The following is a 13,079-nucleotide window of genomic DNA, read 5'->3' as shown; positions in this document are numbered from 1 at the left end:
AGTGGGCTGCGGCCTGGGGGATATGGTGGTGGCACCCTAGGCCGTCGGAAGCCTGCTCCTCCCAGTCTTGAAGACTGACGTGTGCACGCTTCAGGGAGAGCTTGATGGTGTCCTTTAAACCACTTCCTTTTTCCTCTCCTCTTTGCTGACCATTGTAGAACTGAGAAAAAAAGATCTGGCGGGGAAGGCGGTTCTCAGGCATGCAGATGCAGTGGCTAGTCCATCGAAGTTGTTATTTTTTAGAAGTATTCCTTCAATGCTGGTGGTGTCCGCTTAGGGGAGGACACTGTCAGGTGCAGATGTTTTCCCACTTTAGCCCCTAAATTTAGTGGAAACAGTGCTGATGGAAGCACTCGAGTGCAGTGACATGATGCCGATAGGTTGTCCACGTTTCACTGCAGTAGAGGAGCATTGGAATGATATTGGCCTGGAAAACTAGGAGCTTTGTTCTGCGGAGATCTTTATTATTGAATACATGCTGGCACAGTTTATAGAAGGCGGCACTAGACTCTGAGTTGAATCTCCTTGTCGACGGTGGCCATTTGGGAGAGATGACTACCGAGGTAAGGAAAATACTTCACATATTCAAGGGCCTCTTAATAGACATAGTCAGGGTGATATTTGGCTGGTCCGATGGCAGTTGGTGGAGGACCTTGGTTTTGATGTTCAAGGTTAAGCCAAGTCTCTTATATGCAGTGTTGAATACATCCAGGGTCATCTGGACCTCCTGCGCAGAGTGAGTCACGACGCACGAGTCGTCTACAAACTGCAAGTCGTGAATGTACTTTGTGGTCAGATTCTTCTTTGCCCGGAAACATGAGGTTAAAGAGCTTCCCGTTTAGACAGTACTGGATGCTGACGTCAGATGGAAGAAGACCGTGGGCGAGGCGGGTGACTATGAGCAGATAGATGGCAAATAAGGCGGAGGTGATCATGCAGCCCTCTTTGCCACCCGTTTGGATCTCAAAGGCATCCTTTTCAGATCCCAAACTCAGCACGGTTGTGGTCATGTCGTCGTGCAGGAGCCGCAGGATGGTGACAAACTTCTCCAGACAGCCAAAGCTTTAGAGAAGACTCCTCCAAGGCCAACACGATGCGTGTACAATGCACGCAGCCTTGGACTGGACCACCGACTCTCGAGTGAAAACTGTGGACAATGCTACATTCTGCACTGCCCAATGGGCCTTCCCTGGATTTGATCAAAGGCACACAACAGAAATAACAGAAGCAATGCCTCCAACAACAGCAGCAAGATCAGCAACAACACCTTGCAATGTCGACACTGCAGCTTCTGCTTCTGTTGATACAACTGCGACCAGGCCCTGCTCTCGCGGGACTCTGGCTGAGCGAGCTGAGTAGTCTGGTCAAGGAATGTGTCCCCTCTTCCCTGGAGAATTGAGGGCCATACCGGAAACTGCTCATGGCTTGGGTCGACAAACCAATTCTATCTCATCGAAACGCCACGAATACTGCGGTGGGACTCACCAGCAGACTAGACCCAGAATCCAACATGCAGATGAGAGTGCTGATCGGTCGACTTTCTGGTTAAAACTACTCGAGTTCCACACCCTCTTCTAAGATCTGCTGTGGAAATGCCGACACTTACCCGACCATGTTCGTTTCTTGTTGCAATGTCTCGCATGTGGTTGTGCTGCAGATCTGGTCAGTTCTTCCGCCCTTCATCCCACACAATCACGGAAGAGCACCTTCATTGCCACACTGCTGCTTCTTCTTTCGTATGTCTGATGTAGATGCAGAGCAACAACTAAAATTTCACATTCAGGTGGTCAATTATCGAGCCAAATCCCAGAACAGGGCTCCTCAACTTTGGATTGGTCAATGCATGCTCCATAGTCAACAAAATGGCGCTGATTCATGATCTGATCAACGATTATGGACTTAACATATTTGCTGTCATCGAAACCTGCGTATATGATGACTCGCCGGACGTCATTAAGCACGAGGCTGCATCTAACGGATACGCTATTCTAAATCAGCACCGTTGCAGAAAGCCTGGCACTGTCAGCCCCCATGGTGTTGGGATCGCATTGATTGACCGTGAATACATCTTCGTGAAAGTCCTGAGTGACTCTAACTATCATGTCATTCGAACTGCTGCTTTTGAAAATAACGAAGAGCATGTGGGATCTTACAATCCCTGTCATCTATCGACCACCGTCTTCACTACTGTCGGAATAAATTTCTGAGCTTTCCGATTTGCTAGACTGTGGGTTACTTGACTCTCGCTACATCATCTGTGATGACCTAAACTGTCCTGGAACGACTGGTTCTTGTAGTAAAATCAACAGTGATCTTGCTGAGATTAATGACAGTTACAGTTTAACCCAACATGTTAGTGGCGCAACATGTCGCACAAGGAATACACTGCATTACATTTTCACATCCGCCAAAGCCATAACTGTGATCAACGTGATCAAAGATGTGGGTATTTCAATTCGCCCACCTATCATAACGATATTCTACAGAGACTGGAATCGATTGGATCAGGATGCTTTCCGTTAGAAGATTCTGTCAACATTGGAATATCTCAATCTTGCATCGACAGTTGATTCATTTGCAGCTCCGTTTTAAAATTACATCACTGCTCTTGGTGAACTCGTGCCCATCCAAACAAGCACAAAGAGAATGGGAAAGTTGGCAATTAACTGGCTGTCACCAGAGGCGATCACTGTGAAGCAGATGTGGAGAAAGCTGGAGCATTTTTGGAAGAAAACTGGTTTCGAAACTGTCTGACTCATCATTGAGGTTCGCAGATCGTTGTATGCTCTGGGTGTCAATGAGTTGGCTCGTAGCCCCCATGCTCTGTGGTGCGTCATGAAGGGTCTTCTGCATTTCAACGAGCCATCAACAAGTCAACCAGGTATGTGCACAGTACTTGCGACGCTCTTCACCAATACAATTTTGACAATCAGGATGATCTTTTAATTTGAAGGCAACACATTCTCCCAGTCTGCCATCTGAGTTTGATCAACCTGGAACCAACGTCGGTGGTAGAGTTGTCGATGTTCATCACATGGCTGCCAAATAAGACATCAATTCTCGACGACATCCACATGTAGTGTCTCAAATCTTGCTCGGACGTGCTTGCACTGCTGATTGTCCATCTATAAAATCTTTCGTGTAGAGAGGGCTGTTTCCCAGACTGCTTAAAAATATTTGTCTTCAGCCATAGTAACCCTACGAACTTTCGCACAATCTCAAACCTTAAAACGGTTTCAAAGTTCATAGAGCAGGTTCAACCCATTGCAGTCGGTGTACTGGAAGTTGCACAGCACTGAGACGGCTCTACTAAAAACCACTGATGATCCCTACAAGATCATGGATGACTGGTGTGCCGCCACAGCGTAGGTTGGTCTCGATCTCTCAGCCACCTTCGACACCATCGACCATGAGATACTCATTGGGCGACAAAGGTCAAGGTTCAATGCATATAGTATGGCCCTGGGCTGGATTGAGTCATACCTGCATGGTGGATCACAGTTCGTCAAGCTGTGTGACAAACAGTCATCGCTTATGACGTGCCGAATTGGCGTACCACAGGGGCCCACCCTCGGACCCTCCTAATTTCAACATATCTCTGATTGCCGATGTCATCTCATCGCATGACATCAAGTTACATCAATATGCTGATGATACACAATTGTACACTGCAGTGAAGTCAAAGTTAGATATGGGGAGCCTTGGAAACCTCGAAGATGGCACGTGAGCGGTGCACATGTGGATTGCACGGCACTAAATGCTGCTTAATTCAGAAAAATCGGAGGTTCTGCTAGTTGGCACTCAAGCTCAAGTAGAAACATTTGTGGCAGGATCAGGTGTGGCAGTCGCAGCCTTCAAGATTCAGTTTTCTACCGATCTAAAAGAGTCTCGGCACCATACCAGAATATTTCGTTTTGCCACCACGTACAAAATATATTCAGGGCCTGAAATGTAATATCAGGGCTCTACGACACATTTTACCACTAACTAGTCATGATATAGCCAACACGGTGGCGTGTAGCATAGTATCGACAAGGCTCGATGATTGAAATTCACTACCCTACAGACGTCTGGTAAAACCATTAGCAAGCTGCAGCGTTTACAAAATTAACGCTTTGGCACGCGTCGTGATGGATACTGCAAGATCCGACCAGGTCCGTCCAGTGCTTGCTGATGTGTATTGACTTCCAGTTGCCAAACGACTACATTATAATGCCGCACTCATCACACACAAAAGTGCTTGCCACAAATAAACCAAAACACTTTGCTGATTGTCAAGGAACAAACCAGGGTGCAAAATCTAGTCATCCACCAGCAGCTTTTTGCTATCAAGCGAACAAAAACGGTCACTTCATCACACATTCTCAGATGTTCAATTCTGTGGCCGTCTGGAATACTTTTCCTTCTGATATTAGGAAGCCACTTAAGCTATGCACTTTTTAATCTAGATTGAAAACTCGTTTCTTGAGAATTGCCTTTTGTCTTTAGTTTGTTGTCTTTACTCGTTGGTTCTTTCGGTAAAATCACGTAGAAAGAAATGTAATTAAATAATAAAATACGACGTTTCGATTGAAACACAAGCAACCATCATTAGGTACAAGTGCAAGAGAAAACATAGTAAACGTGGAAATATAATGCAATACAACAGAGTCGGCCAACAACACAGTCAACAGGTGGGGTGTTGACTGTTTTTTTGGCCGACTCTGTTGTATAGCATTATATTTCCAAGTTTACTATGTTTGTTTTCTCATTCATTTGTACTTGATGATATTTGCTTGTGTTGCAATCGAAACGTCGTATTCTATTATTATTTAATTTCTTTCTACGTGACTTTCCCGAAAAAAACAAAGAGTAATTCCTGCAGTCACGAAAGCTTCGAATCTAGTTTGTTATCTTTCCTCCACGCCTGCAATTAGTGATGTTGGCTAAGTACGGTGCGAAACAAGTTCAACATACATACGTACATGGTGATGATGGCTAGAACATCTGCCTGACGCATGAGATTAGGAATCTTGGGGGGTTCTGTGTTGTCTCTTTCCATTGCGGCACAGCTTATCTGATATAGATGTATATAGCGGCTTATTCCAGGGTGCTTTACAGCAATTATGTAATTTTACATATGATAGTGGTTTAAATAAAGTGGGGTTATTAAAAGCGGTGGTGTATTTATGGTGACAGGATAACAGATGGGAGTGGTTAAGGAGGGGTTTATAGGGGTCGGGGTAGTGATAGGGGTTGGGGTAGTGATAGTGGTTGGGGTACTGATAGGCATTGGGGTAGTGAGGGTTAGTGATAGGGGTGGGGGTAGTGATAGGAGTTGTGATAAGGGCTGGGGCAGTGATAGGGGTTTGGGCAGTGAAAGCGGTATCGGCAGTGATAGAGGTAGTGAAAGGTGTTGAGGTAGGCCTGGTCGTAGCTGGGAGGCAGGGAGTAGCAGTAGTAGGATGGGCTGGGTGGGGAGATATGGGGGTTGTTTTAAGGAAAGAACGGAAGGTGTTATAGTGAACTTGATTGTTTTTACGTGCAGTGGGAGTTGGTTCCAGTGAAGGGGAGCAAGAAGACAGAGCGAGACTGGGTGCAGGGTGCAGGGTGAGGGAAGCACAGGGAGGGACGGTCGACTGGGAGCGTAGAGGATGGGGAGGAACAGCATAGAATGAGATGGGAGAAGCAAGATAGTGTGGGGCAAAACCATGGAGCGATTTATAGACTAAGAGTGAGAAATGTAAACTGACAGCGATAGTAGACAGGGAGCCAGTGGAGTTGGAAATGTAGAGCAGAAGTGTGGAAATTGTGGGGGAGGTTAAAAAATATCCTGGCTGAGGCATTTTGTATCAGTTGAAGAGGAGTGAAGGCATTGGCAGGTCGTGAAGACCTCGTATTTCTATCTAACAAACATTGCTCAAGTGTGTCTTTATTCAATCTACCAATTCAAAGATATTGGCACAGGCATTTGTATCATCACAATACATATTTGTTTGGGGTCCCAAATAAGGTATTTGGCAAGTTGAAGACTGTGCAGAATGCAGCTCTCAGATAGTGTTGATATCCTGAAAAAACCCTTCATTTTTTAAAGGATTCAGCTCACGCCGTGTTCAGCAAAGCTCTTCATTAGATGATACACAGGTAACGTCCCCATTCATACGCCAGGTAACACACCACGCTCCAGCACTCCGCAATCAGAACTCCCTCCTCTCTCGCTCTCCTCGTTTATTCCCTGGTCCGCATTCCTTGCCAGTCAATCGTTGTCCAGGGCTTTGTCCTATGCAGAAGATAACTCACTGACCATGCATCTCTCAGTCTCCTAACCTATCTTTCCCCTGGGCTTCGTCACAGGTAATAATTTATTGGCCAGGCGCCGCCTCGTCTCCAACATTTTTTAAAGGTTTTATCGCAATTAGTTTCCCTCTGGCTCTTATTTTGCCACCCTGTTCGTCATCTTGCTCTTTTCATGCATGGTGCCTTGATACGTTGTATTTTTTTCATTTACATGTTTTTATTTAACGAGAGACCAATAAAAAGCATAAACCAGAACAAGGGGAGGAGGCACAGAAACTACATGGACGTGAGACATTGCTAAAACCACCCCTAAGTACAAAGTATTACAGGTAGGAACAGTTCCACACTGCTCACCAGGGATTATTTGTCTGTCTGTCGTGTATAGCCACGCCCTCGATTTGTATTTCATAGAGCGCTTCGGGCGGGCTCAGCACCACGTGACGCGCCACCTTCATGCAGCTTGCGCCGCGTGACACGGATCGCACGAATAACGCTGTCCAACCAAGTTCCTACCTGCCCACTCGGAAGGAACGCGTTAATATTGTCTGGTGTTTGTGGCACATGAGGTCACCTAGTGATAGAACATGGGAGTTGTGTATGGTGTGCATACAAAATAACGACAAACCACACAAGTCTGGTCCCCATACGACTCCACGCATTATACACGTGCAAACGATGTCGCGGACCAAATACGTGAGATGCCAGGGACTCACTCCACCGCCACCACTCCTGTAAATGTTTCCTGGCTTTGTTGGAAAGTTGGGATTGCGGTCGAGGATGTGGAGTGCAACCTAACGGGCTCATGTTTCTGTTGTGGTAATTATGTGTTGTTTGTGCTCTTTATTTTGGTGCCATTTCTTAATTTGTTTACTCATTATAGATTTTAATTGGTAGAAGGGTTTTCATTTGTTTGGTAAGTGTTGGACTTCTTTTGCGCCGTATGTAGTCAATGGAAATATATGGGATTTGTTACTTATATACAAGTAATGTACAGTGGTGTGGCGTGCTGTTGGCATGATGCTATATAAAATGTAATTATTTAAATATTACCTTGGTTTGATCCTAACATTTCTGAATTAATGAGAACTAGAGATATAGCCTGGAATAAAGCTAAACCATCAAATAACCTCTCTGATTTGATTAACTATAGAACAGTAATAAATAGATGTACTCGCCAAATAAGAAACGATACATTTCCTTACTACTGTAATAAGAGCCTATGTCAGATTCATGTGGTGATCGGCTTTTCCGGTCCCGCTTTACAGCCAATGGGGGGAGAGCCTGGGAGCATGGCCCCGGCGTGATCACGGGATGTCAGCTAGGTGATTGGTTTCGTTGGTCTTGGCCTCAGCCAATGGGAAGACAAGTCAGGGGCGTGGTCCCGGAAGTTGATGGGGGATCTGGAACATTCGGCGCAGGCTATTGAGGTTTGGCTGGAGTGTAACACGTGACCCAGGCATTAAATAAGAGGAGAGACACGAGGTCAGACACGGAACTAAGAGAGAGAGAGAGAGGCCACGCGCGAGTGGGGCTCCAGGTGCCACGTGGTGGTGGGTCTCTGGTGACTGTCTGCCCGCTTCCCGTTGTCTGCCAGCAACGGGGAGTGTTTGTGAACTGCAAAGGAAGTGAAATAAAAGGACCGATTCTACAAGCCGTCTCCAGCGTGTTATTACATTGGTGTCAGAAGTTCTTCTGGGACCGTTTGGACGATCTTCAAGATGTCCAAGCACCTCAGAAAGAAGAACCCACCCGACCCTCCATCGGAGGAAGTTGTGGAGACGGACGACAATCTGCTAGGAGCTACGGCTCCTCTGCCTCCGACGGCCACTCTCCTCGACGCCGCTCATCGCCTAAGGGAGGAAGAGGCAACCACCTCAAGGGCGAAGGATGGCGGCTGATGGCGGAGCAGATCTAGTCGCTCCGCGCGATTCTGCTCAATCTGGTGACGGCGGTCGCGTTCTTTACGGGCCTGGGTCGGCCGCCTGCGGTTCAGCTCGATGCAGAGGACCAGGATCTTCGGTGGGAAACGACGTCCGCCATTGCTCCTGCCACGCGGGGGGAGGCCTCCATCTTGGGCGGGGCGGCGGCGACGGAGCCTTTCGACGCCATCTTGCGCGAGGCTGCTACCACGCGGCCGCCGGACGCCATTTTGTCAGAGACGCGCAGAACGCGGGAAGCGCAAGTGGAGACGCCCGCGGCGTCTGCCTGCCACCGCGGACATCGGCTTCCACAGATTAAGGAATTTATCGCCGGGGGCGATTGGAGTGCTTTTACGTGGCGCTTTGAGTCGGCCTTCAGATCCGTGCGATGGACGGAGGCGGAGGCGCTGGAAGCGCTGCCCACGCTGCTGGACGATGTTTCACTGGCGGTCTTCCGATCCATCCCAGCGTCCAAGAAGAAGACGCTTCGTGATGCTTTCGCAGAAATGGCGGAGTTTTACGACCCGCCGATGGCAGCCACGAGGAAATTTATGTCTTGTCATCGAGGATCGGAGGAGTCGCCCTTGGCTTACCGGGGGGTGCTGGTGGCGTTGGCCATGGCCGCTTACCCCGACGCGACGGCGGATCACCTCGATCCTCTCATCCTTTCCCGTATGCTGGAGCTGTCCCAGGAACTCAACATCTCGCTGCCGGTATGCGGCCACGAACCGCTTACATCGCGATGGGTGGCGCGCTGCTTGGACGCTAAATTTAACATCAAGCACTGGGATCAGATGGCGGCATGGACGGGGAAACCCGAAATCGACGGCCCACCTTTAGAGTGGTCTCCACGACGGGTTGTCCACTGCTCCGACGAGATGGTGGCTGCTGTTCCACACTGGATCCCGAGACGGCGGCTGAACGACCGGAGTGGTGACTACGCAAGCCGACCACGTGCGGGGGTCGGGTCGACCGACCGCCGGCCGACGACGGCCACGTGCTTCAAGTGTGGCCGACGAGGCCATTTTGCCCGAGACTGCCGCTGCCGACCTCTGCCTTCGCCGCTTCCGCCGAGTGGGCCTCCATCTCCTCCACCGGGCGCGGAGCCGCGGCACCCTCGGGTGAGTCGGCGCAAATCGGACACCCGGCAGGTCGTGTCACATCATTCATCCACTCGCACGCATAGTTGCACTTCCAATGATAATTGTGATGCTTCGGTGTCATTACCACGCTCTACTACACAATGGAAAAAATTGGCTCGTAGGGTTGTGGCTGCGGCGTCGGGTTCGTCGACGGTACGGGGTACCATCGACGGCATCGACGTCTGGATTTTGGTGGACACTGGCGCGTCTGCCACCATCATTTCAGATGTTATTTTTCATCTTTTGTCTATTCCCACGTCGCGAATCCGCAGGGTTAATGACGCGTGTGTAGCCGCGAATGGGGGTAGCATGGGTATTTTTGGTCAAGTTGATGTGCGAACTGCTATCGGTAATATTACCGCCGAAGGATCGGTGTTGATCTCGCGCTCACTGGCCGTCCCATGCCTATTAGGCACCGATTTCTTGCGCCGCATGCCACTTAAGATACTGGTCGACCAGGATTGTATAGAAATGCCGGGGGGTCGTAGGATGTCGTTCCTGCCTTCCCTGCTGGCCCGTTCGCCGCCGGGTAACGCTGTTAACGCCATGGTCACTGCCACAGTAGAAGTTCCATCGGGCTCACAAATGCTTATCCCGCTGCGTTACCGTAAACCCCTTCAGGTTAAGGATGGTACGATGGGTGTGTTATTATACCCGTCGAATTCGGTGTCTAAATCTTTTTCCTTGGTGGCGGCCCAAACGATCGTACGGCCGGGTCAGGCCCCGTTCATACAGGTGTTGAATGGGGGGCCAGACCGGGTCGTTGTCCCGGCTGGATCGGTATTGGCTCACGCCACTACCAATTTCGCCACTTTTGACGGAAAGCCACATGTTAAAACACACACCGATGGACCGCCACGCGATCGTTCACAGGAACGGTGGATCGCGGACTTGTGCGGAGAAAATTCATCTTTATCAAACGCGCAGAGGTCTGCTTTGCATTCGTTGTTACTGCAGTATGCTGACGTTTTCAGTAAAAATGATTTGGATCTCGGCCGCACGTCGCTTTTGTCGCACCATATTGACGTCGGTGTGACACCTCCGATTTGTATGCATCCGCATCGCATGTACCCTGCAGAAAGGGAACACGTGCGTGGCGCGGTAGACGAGATGTTGGCGGCGGATATTATTTTGCCGTCCAACAGTCCGTGGGGCGCGCCGGTGGTACTGGTTAAGAAAAAGGATGGTGGGACGAGATTTTGCGTCGATTTCCACCGGTTGAATAAGATATCCGTGGCGGACGCATACCCTTTACCACGGATGGATGACTCATTGGACGCTTTGTCAGGGGCAAAATTCTTCTCCACCCTCGATCCGTCCTCGGGCTTTTGGCAGCTCCCCCTCGATGACGCGTCGAAACCCAAGACGGCATTCCGCACGCCACAAGGCCTCTTTGAGTTTAACCGCTTACCCATGGGCTTAAATGCGGCTCCGGCGACGTTCCAACGCCTGATGGAACTGGTACTGGCAGGACTACAGTGGGAGACATGCCTCATATATTTAGACGATATTATCGTTTTTAGCCGCACGTTCGAGGAACACCTCCAACGCCTGGAGACTGTCTTTCAGAGGATGCGCTCGGCTGACCTAAAGTTTAAACCAAAGAAATGCCACCTTTTGCAACACTCCGTCTATTATAATAATTGGTTCTTTACCCTTCTATCTGGCAACAAAACTGACACCTTTTTACAAGGAGTCATGTTTGCATAGACCGCAATACCTGCAGTCATAATACAAACAAAAGAACATAACTCTGATAATGTGCACTGTCCTTATCAGAGTTATGTTCTTTTGTTTGTATTATGACTGCAGGTATTGCGGTCTATGCAAACATGACTCCTTGTAAAAAGGTGTCAGTTTTGTTGCCAGATAGAAGGGTAAAGAACCAATTATCATATTTTTACTGGCAAATGAGGTTCCCACTCCGTCTATTACTTAGGTCATATTGTCAGTTCGGACGGCGTGTCCACTGACCCTCAGAAAACGTGATGTGTCCGAGAGTGGCCTACACCCACTTCGGTGGGCGATGTTCGGCGCTTTATAGGCTTTGCATCCTACTATCGCCGGTTTGTTAAGAACTTTGCCACGCTGGCTAAACCACTGCATATTCTGACGGGCAAAAATCAAAGGTTTAAATGGGGTCCGGAGGAGGAACGCTCTTTTCACTCGCTCCGGGATCACCTCGCCACGGCGCCTACGCTCGACTACCCAGACTTTTCCCAGCCGTTCATCCTTGACACGGATGCTAGCGATATCGGCATCGGGGCCGTTTTATCGCAACGTAAAGACGGGGTTGAACGAGTGGTTGCATACGGCAGTAGGGTTCTGTCCCCGGCAGAAACACGATATTGCGTGACAAGGCGGGAACTTTTGACGATCGTGCATTTTGTTCCCCTGTACCGGCCGTACCTGTATGGAAGGAAATTCCTCGTTCGCACTGATCACGCGGCTTTGCAATACTCGTTGAAATTGGACCAACCATCAGGCCAATTGGCACGGTGGTTGGAATTGTTACAGGAATTTTCCTTCGATATCACGTACCGCAAGGGTGCTCGCCACGCCAACGCGGACGCGCTCTCCAGGTTACCACCCATTCCCCCGTGCACTTGTCTGACGGGTATGCACCGCTGCGAGGCGCCGCTTACCTCGCCCTGTCCGGTTATGGGGGCGATGTCGAACGAGGACGGCCAGGATGTGCCAGTGGATACTGATGATACCCTGCGGCTGCCGCACTCGGTTTGGCTACGCGAGCAGAAGGCCGATGCCTCTCTGGCTCCGCTGCGGAAATTGATCGGGAAACCGGGAGCTCTTTTGGCGGGATGGAAGTGGCGGATGTTCCGGGGCCAGGAGGGACTATTAATGTGTACCGATGGATTGTCTGACCGACCGCGCCTGGTCGTGCCTACATCCCTTCGCCATGATCTGCTTCGGGCTCTGCACGCTGACAAATTAATGCACCTCGACGTGCAGAAGACTTTGGCCGCAATGCAGAAAGATTTCTTTTGGCCCGGCATGACGGCAGACGTCAACGACTTTGTCCGGTCATGCCATGATTGTGCGAAGAGGAAACCGCCATGGAAACATTATGTGCCGCCATTACGTTCCATTGAGGTATCCCGTATAAACGAATTAGTTGCTCTGGACATCCTCGGGCCGTTCCCTCCATCCGCTAGGGGCAACAAATACCTTCTGGTCGGGGTAGAATATTTTTCTCGATGGCCTATGGCCTGGCCTCTGCCTGACCAGACGGCCGCGTCCATCACCGATGCTTTCGTGAATGGTTATGTCATGGATAAAGGAGCACTCGAGAGGCTGCTCACGGATCAGGGACGTAACTTCTCCTCCAAATTGCTCAAGGATGTTTGCGATGCGCTGGGCACAAAGAAAATCCGCACTTCCCCTTACCATCCGCAAACGGACGGCATGGTGGAACGATTTAACCGCTATGCTTTGTCACACGGTCAGTGAAAAGCAGACCGATTGGGACTTGCACATACCGGGTGTCTTAGCGGCATACCGCATGGTTCAGCACGCGTCCACGGGATATTCGCCATTTTTCTTGATGTATGGTCGTGAGAACGTACCCCCTATTGATGTACAACTGGGTACGCCGAGGAAACAGCCGTCCCTTTCCTTGCCTGATCACGTACGGGACTCGCTTGAACGAGTTACAGAGGCGCGAGAAGCCGCCAGGTGTGCGACGGCCCGTACGCAGGCAAGGAACGAGAGGTGTGCGCGTCGA

This window comes from Lampetra planeri, chromosome 72 (genome assembly GCF_965212315.1).
Source record: "Lampetra planeri chromosome 72, kcLamPlan1.2.h2, whole genome shotgun sequence".
Taxonomy (NCBI): Eukaryota; Metazoa; Chordata; class Hyperoartia; order Petromyzontiformes; family Petromyzontidae; genus Lampetra; species Lampetra planeri.
This window is presented reverse-complemented; position numbering follows the sequence as displayed.